Here is a 21,234-nt window from a genome sequence, read left to right as displayed (position 1 = left end):
CCTCCAGCATTGTTGCTTATTTACTTTTAATACTAGGCTCCTTTTCACCAGGACCAGCGTCTCCCGGGTGGCTGGAGGCAACCACCGATAACCCCAAACAGAAGACCTTTGCAGGCAACACGACCCTCCCCCCTGAAGAGCAGCTCAAAGTCACTGGCAACCATCTCACCCTCTTCCTTCATTCACCCCTGGACGTCTCGCTCAGCCCCCAAGTTACGGGTCCAGCTTGCTCTTTCTGTCACATTACCGCGATGAAGGGTTTAGCCTGCAGGAGACCCTGCGCCGAGACATTTTTGAAGACACCTGATGCGGCGGGTGAATCACTGCTAAACAAACCACACCTGTTGGGACGGCACAGCCTTTGCATGGACCCTTCGGAGTCCGCCCCGTCACGGCCAGATTGCTCGCCACCAAGCAATCCTGAGAAAGGCTGGCCGGGCGATGGATCGAGCAGCGTCTACTGGCTTTACCACCATGGATACGCCCGATCTCGTCTGATCTCGGAAGCAAAGCAGGGCTTGTCTTGGACAGTACTTGGATGGGAGACCTCCTGGGAGCATCGGGTGCTGTAGACCATTTTGATGACTTTTTGCCCTACTGCCCAGCTCGGCTAGCATGGAACGGCACCTTGCCGGACACCGACCTTAAGTAACTTAGATGATGGAAGCCCCAAGGCCTCTGAGCCAGTTGGCAGCTAAGTACGCTACCCCGCCGCCTTCACGCAGGCCTAACACCAAGCTCTTTGCCACGGCTAGGAGTGCTTATTGACTCCGCAGCTCGCCGTGTGGAAATGATGGCGTTAAAAGCACCCGGGGCCGTGAAGGGGCCAGGCTTACAGCAGGTGCCCAGGGAAGGTTTTGGATGCCGGCCGCCTAGCGAGGGCCAGCAGAAGTAACATGTTTCTCTGCAAAGAAGCTTGTGTAATCAAGCCAGACGGCTGACAAAAAGCTAACCTCAGTGCAAGGAAGGTGCGGAAGGAATTGCGGAGGGGGGGGTGATTCCTGCTAGGGCCCTAAAATCATAAAACAGGCAGGAGAGTCTGACGCATGGTGACGGAGAGGTTGTAGGGGCAGATAGGGGGTGTTGTCACGTGCGAGCACGTGTGCATGCTGGCTTGTGTGTGAGAGTGCGCTTCCTAGGTGTGGCGCGCTGCAGACAGTCAAAGGGATTGTTCCCTTTCATTAAAAGTTAATCCCCGGCTGCAGGCTATTAGAAAGCAACTAACCACGCTCTACTCACCCTACCCGGGTCTACCGGTGAGTCTCGCCTCTGCTCCCGGCCTGTGGCATTGGCCGTGAAGCTGACGTTCCGACGACAGAGCTGCAGCCTATCAGTGAGCTCAGCGGCTCTGAGTGGGGCCTTCTGTCTACAAGACTTTTTAAGGAAGCCAGCAAAAAAATTGGTTAGTACTTGGATGGGAGACCGCCTGGGAATACCAGATGCTGTAGGCTTTTGCTTTTTCCTTCCTTCCACCAGCAGGGGGCACTCTCTTCTATGCCTTTTTTCCATTCCCTTTCACAAGTGCACACATTCATTCTCTTTTCTTTTTTTCATTTGCTTTCTCTCTTGCGCTATTTCATCTCTGCAAAATACCAGCATCCTTCTGATCACCGTGGGCCTCCAGCATTGTTGCTTATTTACTTTTAATAATAGGCTCCTTTTCACCAGGACCAGCGTCTCCCGGGTGGCTGAAGGCAACCACCGGTAACCCCAAGCAAAAGACCTTTGCAGGCAACACGACCCTCCCCTCTGAAGAGCAGCTCAAAGTCACTGGCAACCATCTCACCCTCTTCCTTCATTCACCCCTGGACGTCTCGCTCCGCCCCCAAGTTAAGGGTCCAGCTTGCTCTTTCTGTCACATTACCGCGATAAAGGGTTTAGCCTGCAGGAGACCCTGTGCCGAGACATTTTTGAAGACACCTGATGCGGCGGGTGAATCACTGCTAAACAAACCACACCTGTAGGGATGGCACAGCCTTTGCATGGACCCTTCGGAGCCCGCCCCATCACGGCCAGATTGCTCTCCACCAAGCGATCCTGAGAAAGGCTGGCCAAGCAATGGATCGAGCAACGTGTACTGGCCATACCACCTTGGATACGCCGATATCGTCTGATCTCGGAAGCAAAGCAGGGCTGGGCTCGGACAGTACTTAAATGGGAGACCTCCTGGGAACACCAGGTGCTGTAGACCATTTTGATGACGTTTTGCCCTACTGCCCAGCTGGGCTAGCATGGAACGGCGCCTTGCCGGTCACCGACCTTAAGTAACTTAGATGATGGAAGCCCCAAGGCCTCTGAGCCAGTTGGCAGCTAAGTACGCTACCCTGCCGCCCTTCACGCAGGCCTGACACCGAGCTCCTTGCCACAGCTAGGAGTGTTTATTGATTCCGCAGCTCGCCGTGTGGAAATGATGGCGTTAAAAGCACCCGAGGCCGTGAAGGGGCCAGGCTTTCAGCAGGTACCCAGGGAAGGTTTTGGATGCCGGCCGCCTAGCGAGTGCCAGCAGAAGTAACATGTTTCTCTGCAAAGAAGCTTGTGTAACCAAGCCAGACGGCTGCCAAAGAGCTAACCTCAGTGCAAGGAAGGTGCGGAATGTGCGGAAGGAATTGGGGAGGGGGGGGTGATTCCTGCTAGGGCCCTGAAATCATAAAACAGGCAGGAGGGTCTGACGCATGGTGACGGAGAGGATGTAGGGGCACATAGGGGGTGTTGTCACGTGTGAGCACGTGTGCATGCTGGCTTGTGTGTGAGAGTGCGCTTCCTAGGTGTGGCGCACTGCAGACAGTCAAAGGGATTGTTCCCTTTCATTAAAAGTTAATCCCCGGCTGCAGGCTATTAGAAAGCAACTAACTGCGCTTTACTCACCCTACCCAGGTCTACCGGTGAGTCTCGCCTCTGCTGCCGGCCTGTGGCATTGGCCGTGAAGCTGACGTTCCGTCGACAGCGCTGCAGCCGATCAGTGAGCTCAGCGGCTCTGAGTGGGGCGTTGTGTCTACAAGACCTTTTAAGGAAGCCAGCAAGAAAATTGAAGAGAAGGGAAAGTAAAAAGGACCTGGTCTTGCTGAGCACTGGAAAGGGCAGCCGGCAGCCAGACGTCAAAGTAGAAAAGCAGCAAGTGAGAGGCTTGTTTCTGCCCACGGCCACACGACCCTGAACACGTCTGATCTTGGAAGCTAAGCATGGTTGGGCCTGGTTAGTACTTGGATGAGAGATAACCTGGGAATACCAGGTGCTATAGGCTTTTGCTTTTTCCTTCCTTCCACCAGCAGGGGGCACTCTCTTCTATGCCTTTTTTCCATTCACAATTTTTTTCCATTCCTTTCACAAGTGCACACATTCATTCTCTTTTCTTTTTTTCATTTGCTTTCTCTCTTGCGCTATTTCATCTCTGCAAAATACCAGCATCCTTCTGATCACCGTGGGCCTCCAGCATTGTTGCTTCTTTACTTTTAATACTAGGCTCCTTTTCACCAGGACAAGCGTCTCCCGCGTGGCTGGAGGCAACCACCGGTAACCCCAAGCAGAAGACCTTTGCAGGCAACACGACCCTCCCCCCTGAAGAGCAGCTCAAAGTCACTGGCAACCATCTCACCCTCTTCCTTCATTCACCCCTGGACGTCTCGCTCCGCCCCCAAGTTACGGGTCCAGCTTGCTCTTTCTGTCACATTAGTGAGGAAGGGTTTAGCCTGCAGGAGACCCTGCGCCGAGAAATTTTTGAAGACACCTGATGCGGCGGGTGAATCACTGCTAAACAAACCACACTTGCAGGGACGGCACAGACTTTGCATGGAGCCTTCGGAGCCCGCCCCGTTACGGCCAGATTGCTCGCCACCAAGCGATCCTGAGAAAGGATGTCCGGGCGATGGATCGAGCAGCGTCTACTGGCCATACCACCTTGGATACGCCAGATCTCGACGTTTTGCCCTACTGCCCAGCTCGGCTAGCATGGAACGGCGCCTTGCCGGACACCGACCTTAAGTAACTTAGATCAGGGTTCCCCAACTCCAGTCCTCAAGGCCCACCAACAGGTCATGTTTTCAGGATTTCCTTAGTATTGCACAGGTGATGGAATTATTGCCTGTGCAGGTGATGCAATTATCACCTGTGTAATACTAAGGAAATCCTGAAAACATGACCTGTTGGTGGGCCTTGAGGACTGGAGTTGGGGAACCCTGACTTAGATGATGGAAGCCCCAAGGCCTCTGAGCCAGTTGGCAGCTAAGTACGCTACCCCGCCGCCTTCACGCAGGCCTGACACCGAGCTCCTTGTCACGGCTAGGAGTGCTTATTGACTCCGCAGCTCGCCGTGTGGAAATGATGGCGTTAAAAGCACCCGGGGCCTCAGTGCAAGGAAGGCAAGGAAGGTGCGGAAGGAATTGGGGAGGGGGAGGGGTGATTCCTGATTGGGCCCTGAAATCATAAAACAGGCAGGAGAGTCTGATGCATGTGACTCGCCCCCTGGGCCGTGGGGCACTCGGATCCAGGCAATAGGGAGACGATGGGGGTAGTAGTGCCGACCCGGTTCCGTGGCTCAGGGTGGTCAGGCCAATGGTAGTCTTCTACGTTCTGCTAATAATGTCCGACTACGCCACCCGTGGATTGCGGTTATTAGGAACTGCTGCTGCATGCAGACCGCTGGGGCTGATGAGGTGTGCAGCTAGGATAGTGTGACTCCCCACGGGAAGAGTGCGGCCCCAGGGCAGTATAATGGATGGTGGGAGTGATGGTAGTGAGAATCCCAGTGCTGATAGTGCGGGAGGAGCAAGGAGCACACAGACAACAAGTTGCAGTCCAGGGTCTTTACTACAACAGGTAAACTGACCAATAAACAGTCCCGGCTAGGAGGGGACCTGGACGTCTGAGAGCAACGGGGAAATTGGCCCTGGTCAGGGTGAGGGTGTAGGCCTACCGTGCTTTCTGCGCTCCTTCTGGCTATCTCCTCCTGATAGGGTAACAGCCCACGTTTCCGAGCTTTCCGTGTATTCTCGCCTGTATGGCCTGCGACGTGGGTTCCTTTCTGCTCCCAGCCTTGTACGGCTTTACTGGTCCCTTCAGTTGTGGCAGGGCCTCCAGGCTTCTTAGGCCAAGGAATATACAGTCCCTTGAGGACTGGTTCTCTGCTGGGGGATGTGGAATCCTTCCAGCCTCAGACACCAAAGTCTGGTAAAATTAAGTCTTTTCTCTGCCAAGACAGGCTCTCTTCGCCTCTTGTCTCTGGCTTGTGGCTCTCCTCCTGCCACACTTCCTCTTAGGTGCAATCAACTTTCTGTCCCTGCTCCACTCTGGGACACGTCTCAGAGCTGAGACAGGCAATCCAGTTCTCTCTAACCCTGCCCACAGCACCAGCTTTTATAGGGGCAGCCTGCTCCCCCTACTGGCCTGAGACAGGAGGCATTGCATGCTAATGTTCCCCTGACCAGAGAACCCCCCACTTGCTCTCAGACACAGCTTTAATACATTTTGTGGCATCCATACCAGGGTGACACATTCCCCCCTAGTGAAATTTAGTACTCCGGGACTAAACAATAAACAAAGACAATATGCATAACAATAAAACATTAATAGATAGACGACGCACAAATTGAGTACTTAAGGTCACAGTGTGGCCTGTGACCGGGTGTCCATATCACCAATACAACGGGAGCCTTAACCAGGTGGGGGTCTGTCCTACCCCAAGTCCTACACAGTCTTAGTTCATTCCTGGGTTAGGCTCAGAATGCAGTCCATACAAGGTCCCGGTTATAAAAAGTCCATAACCTGTGAGTCCTTACGGTAGCTGAAGAAACTGAAACACACTATTAATAAACATGCATTTAACTTGGCAAACATTTCAACATTTGGCAACAGGGTTATTTACAATCTTAGTACACTCTATATTCTCCAGCGAGTGGGTATCTGCCCCTTTGTGCTCCTGGTTGACCTCCTTAACCCACTGTCTGGTGGTGGACCAACCTGGCTTTCCCCACTAGCGTTAGGGGTACAGCTACCAGCTGGGTGTACAGGTAGGGCAGGCAGCTGTCTGCGGGTTCTTTGGCTTACCGCAGGCATGGCAGGCTCACTGTCAGCAGAGGGTTGACTCTCCTGGGCTGCTGGTACAGGCTCTTCTGCCTCTGGAACTGCTGGCTCCTCTTCACCTTCCGGCTCTGGTGTTGGTTGTTGCTGGGCCGGTTGCAGGAAATGCAGGACGGGTACCACTATGGCATCATTTATGCGAGTCCAGGACTGAGGGAACTCTCTGAGAATGGTGCTGATCATTTCTTCCTTGTCCTCTGCGGGTTCAAGGTCACTCTGATCCTCTTCTGCACTACGGAGTTGCTCGGGACACCTTTTGAGGTGGTCTCTGGAGACGACACTAGTGGTTTCTCCTCCGTCCTTGGTGATTACGCACACCTTTGGGCTGTCGTGGTCAGACTGCAGTACGGTGTAGGGTTCCCTTTCCCACTGGTCGTCCAACTTATGTAGCCTTCTTTTTCGCTTTAGGACTTGCTCACCAGGTTCTAGGGGACCAGCAGGGGCGTGTTGATTGAAGAGTCTTTCTTGCTTCTCTCTCACCTGGGCCAGGCTCTTCTCCACACTCTCCTGTACCTTCTTGTACTGCAGTTGCCTTTCCGTATCCCAGTCCGCATCCGGGGAGGTGTCCTCAGGTATTAGGACTCCCATCTGCAGGTCTACGGGCAGCTTACCCGGTCTGGCTCGCATCAGGTAAGCCGGGGTGCAGTTGGTAGCATTCACCGGGATATTGTTGTATAGGTCTATCAGGTCCGGCAGTTTTTCTGGCAACAGGCTGCGTTCCTCCAGGGGCAACGTCTTCACGAGATCAATGACTATATTGTTCATCTTCTCACACATCCCGTTGGTTTGTGGATGGTAAGGCGTTGTCCGAATTTTCTTACAGCCAGAGAGGTTGCAGAACTCCTGGAAGATTTCAGCCTCGAATGCTGGACCCTGGTCTGTCAGAACCTGTTCCAGATACCCGTGTGGACGGCAGAAGTATTGCTGGAAGGCTCTGGCCGCTGTTTGGGCTGTCAAGTCCTTTACCGGGACCACCACTAGAAAACGGGAATAGTGGTCCACGATTGTCAGGGCATAGATGTATCCTGACCGGCTGGGAGCCAATTTGACATGGTCCAGAGCTACCAGCTCAAGAGGCTGCGTGGTGACGATGGGCCTCAAGGGTGTCTTCTGGCTGGTGCTTCCTCCTCAGGTGACAAGGGCCACAGTCTCTGCACCATTTTTCTACAGCTCCTCTCATGCCGACCCAAAAGAACCTTCCTCTTAGTAGGAACTCCAGTTTCTTCCAACCGAAGTGTCCCGCTCTGTCATGGAAAGCCCCCAGGACCATAGCTGCATCTCGCCTTGGGACCACGACTTGCCAGGTCAGCTCGTGCGTCCGGTGGTTGACAATCCTTTTGCACAACTTGCCTTCGTAGAGGAACAGCTTGCTCTTCTCCTTCCATAGCTGCTTAGCTTCCTCTGGGGCATCTGGATTTAGGCGGGCGTCTTCCCGGGTCAGCAGATCTTTCACCAGGCGGACTGCAGGGTCACTATCTTGGGACTCGGCCCAGCTGTGGTGAGGTAGGGGATTCATCATCACAGTTGTTAGATCCTCCTCCTTCACGCGGTGAGAGTGTTGAGCGGCTCCATACCGGTGAAACGCGGGGAGTTCTACCTCCTCCAGCTCTTCTGGGTCTTCGTCACCTTCAGGTAAGTGAGGCATTCTTGATAGGGCGTCCGCGCTGGCGTTGGTTTTGCCTGCCCGGTACTTGATCACGAAGTCATAGTTGGAGAGACGGGCCATCCACCGCTGTTCCAGGGCACCCAGTCTTGCATTGTCCAGGTGTGTCAACGGGTTGTTGTCCGTGTACACGGTGAACTTTGCGGAGGCCAGGTAATGCTTGAAGCGTTCCATCACGGCCCACACCACCGCCAAGAATTCTAGCTTGAAGGAGCTGTAATTCTCCGTGTTCCTCTCGGTGGGCCTCAGCTTCCGACTGGCGTATGCGATCACCCGTTCTCTGCCCTGTTGGTTTTGGGACAGTACGGCTCCCAGTCCCACATTACTGGCATCTGTGTGGAGAATGAAAGGCTGGCCGTAATCAGGGTAAGCCAGGATCTCATCCCCCGTGAGGGCCATCTTTAGCTGGCGGAAGGACTCCTCTTCCGGTTTATCCCACTTGAAGGGTGGCTTTTGACTTCGGGACTTAGACTGTCCGATCAGGAGGTCCTGCATAGGAGCTGCCATCTTAGTGAACCCGGGGATGAACCTTCGGTAGTAGCCTACCAACCCGAGAAACTGTCTCACCTCTTTGATGTTCGAGGGGCTTGGCCAGCTCTTGATTGCCGTGACTTTGTCAGGGTCGGGGGCCACTCCTTCCACGCTTACCACGTGCCCTAGGTACTGGACCTTTGGTTTCAGCAGGTGACACTTCCATGGTTTCACCTTCAGGCCATAGCCTGCCAGGGCTTCGAACACCTCGGCCAGGTGCTTTAGATGGTCCTCGTAGGTCTTCGAATAGACGATCACGTCGTCCAGGTAAAGGAGGACCGTCTCGAAGTTTCGGTGCCCTAGACAGCATTCCATCAGCCGCTGGAAGGTCCCTGGTGCGCTGCAGAGCCCGAAAGGCATACAGTTGAACTCGCTCAGTCCCATCGGGGTGGTGAAGGCGGTCTTCTCCTTGTCAGCCTCTGCCACAGGAACCTGCCAGTACCCGCTAGTAAGGTCCAAAGTAGAAAAGAAGTTAGCAGATTTTAGTGCGGCTAAAGACTCCTCTATTCTAGGCAGCGGGTATGCGTCTTTGTGGGTGATACGGTTGATTTGTCTATAGTCCACGCACATTCTCATGGTGCCGTCTTTCTTTTTCACCAGAACCAAGGGGGCTGCTCAGGGGCTACAGCTATCTCTAATGACCCCAGCTTCCTTCATCTCTCTTAGCATGCCCTTGGCGTTCTGATAATGTGCAGGGGGTACAGGCCTGTGTCTCTCTTTTATTGGTGGGTGGCTCCCTGTCGGGATGTGGTGTTCTATCCCCTTTACTCTGCCGAAGTCCAGCGGGTGCTTACTAAAGACTCTCTCGTACTCCTGTACCACCCGGTAGACTCCTTGTTTTTGGTGCAGGGGAGTGGAGTCAGCACCCACATGGAGTTTCTGGCACCAGTCCTCCTTTTGTTTCTGGGAGCCATTACCCTCCGCCTGAGGAGATGGAGGCAAGGGTTCCACGGCCCTGATAGCTTGGTGTTCGACAACAAACAGTTTGGCGAGTGTAGCATACCTGGGTAAGTGTACTTCCCTCTCCCCAATGTTGAGGATGCGGACGGGCACCCTCCCATGACGGACATCAACCACCCCCCGGGCTGTCAAAATGGTGGGCCTGCTGTCTGAGTACACGGGTCCTACCATGGCTTGGTAGTCTCTACCTCTCAACCCGATTGCAGTCCGACACCAGATCATCATTTCACTTTTGGGAGGCATGGAAATGGGGAATGGGTCACTCAGTCTTACGCTACCGATCTCACCACCAGACAGTTCTACCTGCTGCCGTCTCATCATGGCTTTTATCTCCTTGTTGAGTACCCTCTGTTGGCTGGAACTAGCATTCACCGCCACCTGTTGTAGAATTACAATTACCTCTGAAAGACAATTTTCAATTATGTTAGTACCCACAGTTATTTTAAGGTGACTTTCATGACGGTCAATGTCCACAATTATCACTCCCTGTGCCGGCAGTTCAACTTTACCAATTTTAATGGTCATCTCCTTGAACCCCATCTGCGGCACGGGTAAGCCATTACTGGCGATGATGCTCAAGTTACTGTCTGGATACCGTGTGATATCAGCATCAGTCCAATACTGCTTAAAAAGTACATAAGGGATTGTGGTTACTTGCGACCCAGTATCCAGCAAGGCGCTCATGGGGATACCGTCCAGCACCACGGGTAAAACCGGGTGCCCCCCAACGTACTTATCACGCCAATTATAAGGGCCTGGTGATCTTATGCCTGGGGGTCGGCCCTCTGCCCCAGGTTGGACCCGTTTAAATTACAGTACCTGGAAATGTGTCTGGGCTGGTTGCATCGACGGCAAATGGGCTGTCCATCCTCTGCGTAGCGGTCTGTGGGCCTCCCTCGGAACGACGGGATCCTCCTCTGTCGACGCCACGGTACATCCTCCGGACTTGAAGCCAGCTCGATGGGTCTTGACGGGTCCACTTGCAACGCCTGGACGGTTCTGGTCAACGCCGCGACGCTCCTGGTTAGCTCCTGGACTTGGTGGTGCAGGCCTTTCGACGGGGCTTGGCTCAGGGCCTGTGCATCAGCCTCCACGGAGTCCATGGAGGAGGGCGCCGCCTCCTGGTGGTAGGTGATAGCAGGGCGCCGGGGGTTTATAGCGCCACTGGTTGCAGATTCACGGAGCACCCTTATGGCCCTGTCCATAAATTGGGCAAAGGTCAGGTCGGGGTTCTGAAAGAACATGAGGTGCAGTTGGGCCCTGTGGGCGCTAGACAGCAGACCTTCTATGAATTGTTCTGTTAGCAGCTTATCGGTTTCCTGCACACTGCCAGGGTCAGTTTGTTGAATAGCCCTCAAGGCTTCCTGCAGATTTAGGGCATAGTATCTGATGCTGTCCTGTGCCCGCTGCCTACATCCATAGAACCTCATTTTAATCTCAGCGGAGGTACGTGTATCAAAGGTACCCCGCAGCCGGGCAAGGATACCCTTCACAGTCCTTTTCTCCTCAGTGGGCCATGATTTTACCTCCCTTTGGGCTGCGCCAGTTAACTGCCCTGTCAATATGCTGACCTTCTGTTCCTCTGTCAGGGGGTAAACCTGGAACAAACTGTATAGCCTTTCCTTAAAGTCAGTTAGGGCATGGGGCTCCCCTGAGTATTTGGGCAGCCAGGCCGCTCCAGGGATGTAGGGCAGGGAAAAGGGCATCACTGCTGCTGCAGCTGCGTTGGTGGTAGTGGGCGCCTCTGTGTCTGACATCTTCCTCCCCCCTAGTTAAGCGTGGCCTACCTTCCGGCGATCCTCTTCTGTAGGCCGCGGCTCCGCTGCTGCTGCTATGGACGAGGACCTGGCGTCGCGTCCTGATGACATCAGCGTCGCTCTCTCTCCCTTCCAGGACCTTGCGCAGCGTCGGAGCGTGGGGCGGAGCTTCGGATCTCGCGCGGTTTTGACGTCCACGCCCCTCTTCTTCCCGCGCGGCGTCCTGAAGATGGCGTCCGATGGCGGGAAGCAGCTGCGGATGGCGGGAAGAAGGCAGAAGACGGCGGGAAACGGTCCAAGATGGCGTCCGATGGCGGGAATCGGCTCCGGATGGCGGGAAACTTCGCCACAGCTAAGTTTACAAAAGTCTTTTTCAGGCACGCAGTACCCGGTGGTTGCGGGCACGAAATCCTGCCAACTACGCCAAAGCTGACTCGCCCCCTGGGCCGTGGGGCACTCGGATCCGGGCAATAGGGAGACGATGGGGGTAGTAGTGGCGACCCGGTTCCGTGGCTCAGGGTGGTCAGGCCAATGGTAGTCTGCTACGTTCTGCTGATAATGTCCGACTACGCCACCCGTGGATTGCGGTTATTAGGAACCGCCGCTGCATGCAGACCGCTGGGGCTGATGAGGTGTGCAGCTAGGGTAGTGTGACTCCCCACGGGAAGAGTGCGGCCCCAGGGCAGTATAATGGATGGTGGGAGTGATGGTAGTGAGAATCCCAGTGCTGATAGTGCGGGAGGAGCAAGGAGCACACAGACAACAAGTTGCAGTCCAGGGTCTTTACTACAACAGGTAAACTGACCCATAAACAGTCCCGGCTAGGAGGGGACCTGGACGTCTGAGAGCAACGGGGAAATTGGCCCTGGTCAGGGTGAGGGTGTAGGCCTACCGTGCTTTCTGCGCTCCTTCTGGCTATCTCCTCCTGATAGGGTAACAGCCCACGTTTCCGAGCTTTCCGTGTATTCTCGCCTGTATGGCCTGCGACGTGGGTTCCTTTCTGCTCCCAGCCTTGTACGGCTTTACTGGTCCCTTCGGTTGTGGCAGGGCCTCGAGGCCTCTTAGGCCAAGGAATGTACAGTCCCTTGCGAACTGGTTCTCTGCTGGGGGATGTGGAATCCTTCCAGCCTCAGACACCAAAGTCTGGTAAAATTAAGTCTTTTCTCTGCCAAGACAGGCTCTCTTCGCCTCTTGTCTCTGGCTTGTGGCTCTCCTCCTGCCACACTTCCTCTTAGGTGCAATCAACTTTCTGTCCCTGCTCCACTCTGGGACACGTCTCAGAGCTGAGACAGGCAATCCAGTTCTCTCTAACCCTGCCACCAGCAACAGCTTTTATAGGGGCAGCCTGCTCCCCCTACTGGCCTGAGACAGGAAGCATTGCATGCTAATGTTCCCCTGACAAGAGAACCTCCCCCTTGCTCTCAGACACAGCTTTAATACATTTTGTGGCATCCAGGCCAGGGTGACACACATGGTGACGGAGAGGTTGTAGGGGCAGATAGGGGGTGTTGTCACGTGCGAGCACGTGTGCATGCTGGCTTGTGTGTGAGAGTGCGCTTCCTAGGTGTGGCGCGCTGCAGACAGTCAAAGGGATTGTTCCCTTTCATTAAAAGTTAATCCCCGGCTGCAGCCTATTAGAAAGCAACTAACCGCGCTCTACTCACCCGACCCGGGTCTACCGGTGAGTCTCGCCTCTGCTCCCGGCCTGTGGCATTGGCCGTGAAGCTGACGTTCCGTCGACAGCGCTGCAGCCGATCAGTGAGCTCAGCGGCTCTGAGTGGGGCGTTGTGTCTACAAGACCTTTTAAGGAAGCCAGCAAAAAAATTGAAGAGAAGGGAAAGCACAAAAGGACCTGGTCTTGCTGAGCACTGGAAAGGGCAGCCGGCAGCCAGACGTCAAAGTAGAAAAGCAGCAAGTGAGAGGTTAGTCTCTGCCTACGGCCACACAACCCTGAACGTGCCCAATCTTGTCTGATCTTGAAAGCTAAGCAGTGTTGGGCCTGGTTAGTACTTGGATGGGAGACCACCTGGGAATACCAGGTGCTGTAGGCTTTTGCTTTGCTTTTTCCTTCCTTCCACCAGCAGGGGGCACTCTCTTCTATGCCTTTTTTCCATTCCCTTTCACAAGTGCACACATTCATTCTCTTTTCTTTTTTTCATTTGCTTTCTCTCTTGCGCTATTTCATCTCTGCAAAATACCAGCATCCTTCTGATCACCGTGGGCCTCCAGCATTGTTGCTTCTTTACTTTTAATACTAGGCTCCTTTTCACCAGGACCAGCGTCTCCCCCGTGGCTGGAGGCAACCACCGGTAACCCCAAGCAGAAGACCTTTGCAGGCAACACGACCCTCCCCCCTGAAGAGCAGCTCAAAATCACTGGCAACCATCTCACCCTCTTCCTTCATTCACCCCTGGACGTCTCGCTCCGCCCCCAAGTTATGGGTCCAGCTTGCTCTTTCTGTCACATTACCGCGATGAAGGGTTTAGCCTGCAGGAGACCCTGCGCCGAGCCATTTTTGAAGACACCTGATGCAGCGGGTGAATTACTGCTAAAGAAACCACACCTGTAGGGACGGCACAGACTTTGCATGGACCCTTCGGAGCCCGCCCCGTCACGGCCAGATTGCTCGCCACCAAGCGATCCTGAGAAAGGCTGGCCGGGCGATGGATCAAGCAGCTTCTACTGGCCATACCACCTTGGATACGCCTGATCTCATCTGATCTCGGAAGCAAAGCAGGGCTGGGCTCGGACAGTACTTGGATGGGAGGCCTCCTGGGAATACCGGGTGCTGTAGACCATTTTGATGATGTTTTTACCTACTGCCCAGCTCGGCTAGCATGGAACGGCGCCTTGTCGGACACCGACCCAAAGTAACTTAGATGATGGAAGCCCCAAGGCCTCTGAGCCAGTTGGCAGCTAAGTACGCTACCCCGCCGCCTTCACACAGGTCTGACACCGAGCTCCTTGCCACGGCTAGGAGTGCTTATTGACTCCGCAGCTCGCCGTGTGGAAATGATGGCGTTAAAAGCAACTGGGGCCGTGAAGGGGCCAGGCTTTCAGCAGGTGCCCAGGGAAGGTTTTGGATGCCGGTCGCCTAGCGAAGGCCAGCAGAAGTAACATGTTTCTCTGCAAAGAAGCTTGTGTAACCAAGCCAGACGGCTGACAAAGAGCTAACCTCAGTGCAAGGAAGGCAAGGAAGGTGCGGAAGGAATTGGGGAGGGGGGGGTGATTCCTGCTAGGGCCCTGAAATCATAAAACAGGCAGGAGAGTCTGATGCATGGTGACGGAGAGGTTGTAGGGGCAGATAGGGGGTGTTGTCACGTGCGAGCACGTGTGCATGCTGGCTTGTGTGTGAGAGTGCGCTTCCTAGGTGTGGCGCGCTGCAGACAGTCAAAGGGATTGTTCCCTTTCATTAAAAGTTAATCCCCGGCTGCAGCCTATTAGAAAGCAACTAACCGCGCTCTACTCACCCTACCGGTGAGTCTCGCTTCTGCTCCCGGCCTGTGGCATTGGCCGTGAAGCTGACGTTCCGTCGACAGCGCTGCAGCCGATCAGTGAGCTCATCGGCTCTGAGTGGGGCATTGTGTCTACAAGACCTTTTAAGGAAGCCAGCAAAAAAATTGAAGAGAAGGGAAAGCACAAAAGGACCTGGTCTTGCTGAGCACTGGAAAGGGCAGCCGGCAGCCAGACGTCAAAGTAGAAAAGCAGCAAGTGGGAAGCTTGTCTCTGCCTACGGCCACACCACCCTGAACACGTCTGATCTCATCTGATCTTGGAAGCTAAGCAGGGTCAGGCCTGGTTAGTACTTGGATGGGAGACTGTAAAATAATACACTTCCTGTATTATTTTTTTCTACTGAGGACTTCTCAAAGTATCAATATCACGATATTCTTATAAAAAAATGTATCTATTTATTCTTGGATTGTTCTTTAAAAAGAATCAGATTGCAGCAGGTACATACAATAATTAGTTATAAAGTAATTGTCCATTTGTCCATAATTAGCTTAATTGTTGAGATTCACCCATCTTTCCTTGGATCCTGGCTGGTAAATCATGTCTTTGTCCAGCATGTGTCCAGGCCTACATGTCATCTGCTTCTCAGCATGAAGATTCTGTGTCTTGTGGGGTGGGCACAGCAAGAGAGCCCCCCCTTTCTGTACCATGGGCTTTTATAGCCAGTCGTATGGACACCTGTTCTACATATGGTAGTGAACCAAAAATACACACACAAATAGCGCATGTCAACTAGACACGATGGCTGAGGCATAGAACTCAGAAAAATGATTATCAATTAACATTCCAAATGAATTTCCATAATTAACCATTTAACATTTCCCCCTTTTTTGAGAATAAAAGGACTTTAACTGAAATTTCTCAAAAGAAGATACATTCATCAATCATTTTTTCTTTCCTTCTTCCTTGGCAATATCATTAAATTTCCATAATAATAATATTAATAATAGTATCAATATCGGATTATTGTTATATAATAATGTGAATTCATGTTATGGTAAGCCGTGACTAATATTCATTTAATATGTATAATTATACTTCCCTATATCTAAATTGAAGCAATCGCGGGTTCAATCGTCATCATCTGATGTCATCGGGTCGTCGTCTCGTCTTCTTCTTGGTTCTTTTATAACACAGTCTTTAGATGAAAACTCCTTTGAAATAAATTACAGCATGTAGATATTGTACAGTCCATAATTGTGTTCATTATTGTTCAGTCCATAAACTGTACTCTTTATTAGAAAGATCATGTATGTCAGTTGATAAGAAAACAAAGTCCATGGATGAAATGTAGCTTTAATATCTGTGCAGTGTCACCTGGACTTACGTTGGATCGTCTTTGGAGTCTTCCGTGTGTCCGCACTGGTCTCGTGTCACTTTTGGAACAGATGTGACGTCTTTGGTCAGTAAAGCAAGGGTTAACTTGACACTTTCCTGCTTTATATAGCACCATAACCAGTACTCAGTCCTTTATATATAGGACTCATATGCCAGGTATTACCTGTTCACCAGCTTTCATTGAAGCGTTGCAGGTGATAAGAAACCACTGGAACGTGATGAAACTTAAACACAACACAGTACATATAGGATCATCGTCCTCTGCCGTCCTGGTGATCAGTGGTGTGAATTGTATTGTATGTAATGGACACAGTCTATTATAACACTTTATTAAGATAGAATTCATAATTGCGATGTCTTGATTGAAGTCTTCATTCCCTAATCTGATACCAAATCTGGCAGTTTTTCCTAACCTATAATATCACAGCGTACCATAGCAATCAGTAATATCCATCTAATTATTATCAAAATATTGAAATAAATTATGTTTGGAATAATAAACAATAATAGATAATAATTCATTATCAATCAAGTTCTCCATATGATAGAACATTTTTATGTCATAGGTGTAATTACCTTTTCCAATCCATAGGTGTCAGTGTATTTTGAAAAAACAAGTTTTTATATCTTTATTAAACCAATAATATCAAAGAATGTATACTCCTGAACCAAAATGAATAAATATATGAATGTATGAATGAATGAATGAATGAATGAATAAATGAATGAATGAATTGTTGTGTTTACTCAGAAAATGTAAACATTTTTTTCTTTAGCAATATATATTTAATGAAGCAATACTCTTGTATTAGACATTACTTTTTTAAATATGAATGTGTTTTCTCAATTGAGATATTGAACTCAAATAAAATCAAATGAGAATTAAAAAATGAAAAAATAGAAAAATAAGAAGTATAAAGTAAGAATAAAATTTTAAAAATGAAAAATAAAATTAAGAGTAAAAATAAGAATATAAATAAAAATAAGGCCTTTAAATTTTAATGACAAATGCAGAGTAATATATTCTCCATAAAAAATACCCTTATATCTCCATTATCTGGATGATTTCATATTTGTCATAACCTTGTACCACCAAAAAATATTAAATTATGCAACTTTGCATGTAATACCCTTCTTAATTATACCATAGTACCTTATTATTATTTCTTCTTTATTAAAATGTGTGGAAAATAAGTATTGATCAAAAGTGATTATGTAATCAGGATCAAAAACACATTTTCTCCCTTAATACCAAAAATATTATTTTATAAAATTTATGTATATATCAGAACCAAATTAAAAATAATTATTCTTCTAGAAATATTGTGCATAAATTTCATATCGATGAGTAGCATAGATTTGACTAAAGAGAGGTGTGTACCTATTTAGGTAACCATTAAAAATAATATTATAGTTATTCAAGAATATTATCATGTGGAAAATTATTCTAAATATAAATTTGCTTTGTAAACCATTTTGATGTGTGGTTGCCCTTATCCACTATTAGTTAAATCAAGAAATAATAATTATTAAAGAAATATAGAAATATATACATGTAGATACAGTGCCTACAAGTAGTATTCAACCCCCTGCAGATTTAGCTGGTTTGATAAGATGCAAATAAGTTAGAGCCTTCAAACTGCAAACGAGAGTAGGTTTTATGAACAGAAGCATAAATCTTACAAACCAAAAAGTTATGTTGCTCAGTTGAATTTTATTAAATTTTAAACATAAAAGTGTGGGTCAATTATTATTCAACCTCTATGTTTAATATTTTGTGGAATAACCCTTGTTTGCAATTACAGCTAATAATCGTCTTTTATAAGACCTGATCAGGCCGGCACAGGTCTGTGGAGTTATCTTGGCCCACTCCTCCATGCAGATCTTCTCCAAGTTATCTAGGTTCTTTGGGTGTCTCATGTGGACTTTATTCTTGAGCTCCTTCCACAAGTTTTCAATTGGGTTAAGGTCAGGAGACTGACTAGGCCACTCAAACACCTTGACTTTTTCCCTCTTGAACCAGGCCTTGGTTTTCTTGGCTGTGTGCTTTGGGTCGTTGTCTTGTTGGAAGATGAAATTACGATCCATCTTAAGATCCTTGATGGAGGAGCGGAGCTTCTTGGCCAAAATCTCCAGGTAGGCCGTGCTATCCATCTTCCCATGGATGCGGACCAGATGGCCAGGCCCCTTGGCAGAGAAACAGCCCCACAGCATGATGCTGCCACCACCATGCTTGACTGTAGGGATGGTATTCTTGGGGTCGTATGCAGTGCCATCCAGTCTCCAAACGTCACGTGTGTGGTTGGCACCAAAGATCTCGATCTTGGTCTCATCAGACCATAGAACCTTGAACCAGTCTGTCTCAGAGTCCTCCAAGTGATCATGAGCAAACTGTAGACGAGCCTTGACATGACGCTTTGAAAGTAAAGGTACCTTACGGGCTCGTCTGGAACGGAGACCATTGCGGTGGAGTACGTTACTTATGGTATTGACTGAAACCAATGTCCCCACTGCCATGAGATCTTCCCGGAGCTCCTTCCTTGTTGTCCTTGGGTTAGCCTTGACTCTTCGGACAATCCTGGCCTCGGCACGGGAGGACACTTTCAAAGGCTGTCCAGGCCGTGGAAGGCTAACAGTAGTTCCATAAGCCTTCCACTTACGGATGATGCTCCCAACAGTGGAGACAGGTAGGCCCAACTCCTTGGAAAGGGTTTTGTACTCCTTGCCAGCCTTGTGACCCTCCACGATCTTGTCTCTGATGGCCTTGGAATGCTCTTTTGTCTTTCCCATGTTGACCATGTCTGAGTGCTGTTCACAAGTTTGGGGAGGGTCTTAAATAGTCAGAAAAGGCTGGCAAAAGAGATCTTTAATCCACACATGTGAAGCTCATTATTCTTGGTGCCTGAACTACTTCTTAATACTTTAGGGGGAACAAACAGAATTCTTGTGGTTTGAGGGGTTGAATAATAAATGACACTCTGAATTAACTTTTAACGTTTTAAAAAAACAAAAAAACAAAAAAAAAGTTGCTGCAGTGCATTTCCCACTTCCAGGCTGATCTACAGTACAAATGTCACAATGCCAAGTTAATTCCGCATGTGTCAACCACCTAAATCTGCAGGGGGTTGAATACGACTTGTAGGCACTGTAATACCTAATTATGTATTATAATTTCCTCAGAATTAAATATATTTTTGTACCTTCACATAAAGAAACATTTTTTTTTTCAAACATACAAACATACGAGGCCTCTGTCATATCAATCACACTTAGCAGCTGCTGATTTACTCATCTGTCACCTTCACTCTGACATTCACAGATCTGTTCAACTCAAACATTCCACATATGAAGTTTTAGATATATATATATATTTAACCCAAAATTGTTGTATCCCAATTTATTAATGCGCATTGCCATATCAATTGAATATCTTTATATTTATATACTGGATTTTGGCTGTTGGAGCTGAAAAGAGGACATCGGTAAACCAGGGGAGGAGTCCTGAGGAGATAATTTGCATATTCCCACTGCATTTTGGGGTAAGTGAAGAGTCTCCGCGAGCTCAAAGAACACTGGATTTTGGCTGTTGGAGCTGAAAAGAGGACATCGGTAAACCAGGGGAGGAGTCCTGAGGAGATAATCTGCATATTCCCACTGCATTTTGGGGTAAGTGAAGAGTCTCCGCGAGCTCAAAGAACACTGGATTTTGGCTGTTAGAGCTGAAAAGAGGACATCGGTAAACCAGGGGAGGAGTCCTGAGGAGATAATTTGCATATTCCCACTGCATTTTGGGGTAAGTGAAGAGTCTCCGCGAGCTCAAAGAACACTGGATTTTGGCTGTTGGAGCTGAAAAGAGGACATCGGTAAAGCTTTTTTTTTAAGCTTTTTTCACTGTTTTCAGAACATTAACAATAAGAACATGGAAGAGTCCAGGAGCTATTTGGTGAGCTGCATATCCTGCTACTTGTTCACAGACTTGCCAGTGGAAAAGCCAAACTTCACATGCCAGAAATGCAAGCTTGTGTCCCTGTTGGAGGAAAAGTTGCGAAATCTAGAAGAGAGGTTAACTACCTTGAAAATCATTAAGGAAGGTGAAGAGTTCTTAGACAGAGCAGAATTATCTCTTCATGATTCAGAAAGAGAAGAAATTCGAACTGCACCTGACGAAACAGAGGAATGGAAGCATGTGACCCACAGAAGCAGGAGGATCGAGAGGCAGTCAGCACAGATACTGCTCAGGAACCAGTACCAGGCTCTCACGCAGGAGAACCATGAAAAAATACAGCAAAATAAGACTTTGCCAGCAATGAATAACCTTGTAAGCCCTCAGAATCCTCCTGGATGGAAAAAGAAGAATGTTGTGAAGAAAAAACGGAGAGTGGTGGTCATGGGGGATTCCCTGTTAAGAGGAACAGAGGCCGCTATCTGCAGACCAGACATAACCTCAAGAGAAATGTGCTGTCTTCCAGGAGCAAAAATTAAAGATGTGTCTGACAGGATATCAAGATTCTTCAGACCTACAGATCACTACCCATTCCTGCTACTACATGTGGGGACAAATGACACGGCAAGAAAGGACCTGTAAACCATCTGCAGTGACTTTGAAGACTTAGGCAAGAAAGTGAAAGAATTGGGAGCGCAGGTGGTCTTCTCATCCATCCTCCCAGTGGAAGGCCATGTAACAATGAGGTGGAATAAGATTCTACAGGTGAACAACTGGCTACGTCGATGGTGCCGTCAACAAGGATTTGGATTTCTGGATCACGGAATGAATTACCTATACGATGGACTACTTGCTAGAGATGGGGTGCACCTTACGAAGACTGGAAAACATGTATTTGGAAGTCGCCTTGCTACACTCATCAGAAGAGCTTTAAACTAGAACAATGTGGGAAGGGAAGCAAAAGGCCAGAAAAAGCCATACAGCTGACAAATACTATTGAGATCTCTGCTACTGGAAGTGGAAAGGAAGAACAAAGACAAAACAATTTAAATAATAAAAATATGGGAGGAAGAGAAACCAATCACAAACTAATATATTTTTATACAAATGCACAAAGCATGCGCAACAAACAAGGAGAATTGGAACTACTAACGCAGGAAAAGGAATATGATGTCATTGGAATCACTGAAACTTGGTGGGACGATACACATGATTGGAATAAAAGGCTAAAAGGATACAACTTATTTGCAAGAAACAGACTTGATAAACGAGGAGGAGGTGTTGCATTGTATGTTAGAAAAGCGTATATCTGCACAGAGATTGAAGCTTCAGAGACTGGGAGTTCTGTGGAAACTGTTTGGGTAAGAATACAAGGAGAGAACAACGGAAAGGACACCATTGTAGGCATTTACTACAGGCCACCTGGGCAAGCTGAAGATATGGATGAACTCTTTATG

At 49.4% G+C, this 21,234-nt stretch overlaps 4 pseudogenes; all 4 read left to right on the top strand.

Annotated features, from left to right (window-relative positions):
• The first annotated feature begins 455 nt into the window (after nt 1–455).
• LOC141269747 (5S ribosomal RNA) lies at nt 456–575 on the top strand (annotated as a pseudogene).
• Nucleotides 576–2,072: 1,497 nt separating this feature from the next.
• LOC141269899 (5S ribosomal RNA) lies at nt 2,073–2,191 on the top strand (annotated as a pseudogene).
• Nucleotides 2,192–12,915: 10,724 nt separating this feature from the next.
• On the top strand, nt 12,916–13,034 carry LOC141267621 (5S ribosomal RNA; annotated as a pseudogene).
• A 626-nt stretch (nt 13,035–13,660) lies between these two features.
• LOC141267606 (5S ribosomal RNA) lies at nt 13,661–13,780 on the top strand (annotated as a pseudogene).
• Nucleotides 13,781–21,234: the final 7,454 nt, after the last annotated feature.

Source organism: Phyllobates terribilis, unplaced genomic scaffold (genome assembly GCF_046119375.1).
Source record: "Phyllobates terribilis strain yellow unplaced genomic scaffold, ASM4611937v1 Scaffold_4__5_contigs__length_816908805, whole genome shotgun sequence".
NCBI classification, from domain to species: domain Eukaryota; kingdom Metazoa; phylum Chordata; class Amphibia; order Anura; family Dendrobatidae; genus Phyllobates; species Phyllobates terribilis.
This window is presented reverse-complemented; position numbering and strand designations above follow the sequence as displayed.